The sequence below is a fragment of the Pantherophis guttatus genome, chromosome 3 (genome assembly GCF_059756535.1).
Source record: "Pantherophis guttatus breed Tessera chromosome 3, ASM5975653v1, whole genome shotgun sequence".
NCBI classification, from domain to species: domain Eukaryota; kingdom Metazoa; phylum Chordata; class Lepidosauria; order Squamata; family Colubridae; genus Pantherophis; species Pantherophis guttatus.
Genome location: NC_142065.1, coordinates 42340133 through 42342193, shown reverse-complemented (window position 1 = coordinate 42342193; position 2061 = coordinate 42340133).

Here is a 2061-nt window from a genome sequence, read left to right as displayed (position 1 = left end):
TAGGAAATAGTAAAACATCAATTCATGGTGATGTAACAAAAGTAACCAATACAGTTTCATTTTTATAAATGAGTTAATAAATTAAACTGAAAGAAATAAGAGGAAGATATGTCAGGGGAAGGAGCAATGGAAAGTTTCACATACTATACATGTAATTCATCCTGAAACAAGACTGTAATAGAGAATTATACAAACAAAAGTTCAGAAAGGTTCTCAGAAAAGAGAATGGATGCTCAGCCTTTACTGCAGTCTGGATAAGCTTTATACTGCATCTACAGGTGATACCTGATTCAAATCAAAGTAACTGGGTGGATTTTTTTTTCACAGTAACTAATGTTTACTGTAAATATAAAGCATGTAAGAATTAATGAAGTTGCTTCTCTGTTCAAGGACTGGAGATGGGAAAATAGCTGATTGTTTAATCAGCTTTCTCCTCTATTTTTATTTATGCGTTCAGGTAATTGTTGACTCCTAACAATTGCTTGGAGAAGCCCTTGTAGATTTCTTGGCAGGAAGTTGAAAGTGGTTTGCTATTGCTTTCTTCTTAAGGTTGAGGGGCTATGACTGGCTCAAGGTCACCCAAATATGTTTCTGCCTAAGGCAGGACTAGTACTTACAGCTTCTAACATCAAACTGGCTCTTCCTCTCAACTTACATTGAGACAAATATTAGTCTGTTGGTCTTTGTTTAGGTTACAATTCTCTCATATATTCCTGTATTGCTAAATGGTACCACATAAACTTGATGCAAAACAGTTCATGCAGTTAATATTTATTAACTATATATCCCCATTGTGCAGACTACCTATTTGATTGAAATGAAGACTGAAAAAGCCCATTTTTTCCCCTTGATGGAAAGAGTAAATCGGGAGTAAAGGATCTGTGCCCATTCAGATACTACAGAGTTATAATTCCCAGCCTCTGTTATCATGGGCTAAATGAAAAGATATAGTTCAGAAACACTGAGAGGACCATTGGGTCTAACTTGCTCCATGTTACATACCACAAAATGCAGAAATAAGAGAAGATACTGTTGCTACAAAATGGGGATCAGAAAATCCAAGCAAAACCAGTAACAAAATATGTTTAAATAACAAAAGACCCCACTTTGCTTACAAGTTGTACATCTCACAATTTGCAAAGGACCAGTTGTTCAATCATATTAATTCCAACGGAGTCTTTTGTATGACGAGGTGGTGACTTCCCGCTGCATTTCTTAACCTCTGGTTCCATTTTATGTTTCCAGTGGTGGCCCTTTACTAAGGGCAGGCTCTGATCCATAAAGATCTAGCAGCAGAACCCAGCCCCGAATCTTGAAATAAGTGCCACAAGACCGAAGTTACCTTACATTTATTCCACATTTCCCCATCATTCGCCCTGAGCGTAAAAGCCATATTCAAAAAGCCAGATCGCCATCTAAACAATGGTTACTTGTTGTGTATATTTCTTAATAGTCGCTCTGCCTAAAGATCCATCTTGGTTTTAAAGGCTGGAGAAAGCAAACTCACAAATGTGACCTGTTTCGTTACGCGCTATTTTCTGGATTTTATTGACCAACACGTTTTGCATTTGTGCCCTGCAGAGAGATGCTCTCTTGACTACAACGCAAGTAGGTTGTAGTTTCAGGGCGCAGGATTTAAGGGGAATAAGCGACGTTAGGGAGGCGATCTGCCTCTGCTGCCCTCTCTCCCTCCTTAGTTAGATCCCACTAACCTCCGCGAGTCTCGGCCACGCCGAAACAAACCAACTCCGTTCCGTTCACGTGTGAATTACATTTCCGCTTCCTATACCTTAAGCCAGAGGTCTTCAAACTTGGCTATGTTGGCTGGAGAATTCTGGGAGTTGAAGTCCACAAGTCTTAAAGCTGCAAGTTTGGGGACCCCTGCCTTAAGCGAAGGCAACCAACGTGGAGGTAGAAACCGGAAGGAAAAAGGCTGCCTCTCCTCTCACTGCTGACAGCCAGGCCTTAAAGGGACAGGGGAGGATGTGGGAGCGAAGAGCGAGGCTGGCGATCAAAGGTTGCCCGCTAAAATGTACTAAGCTCGGGAGGGGAGGGAAGAAG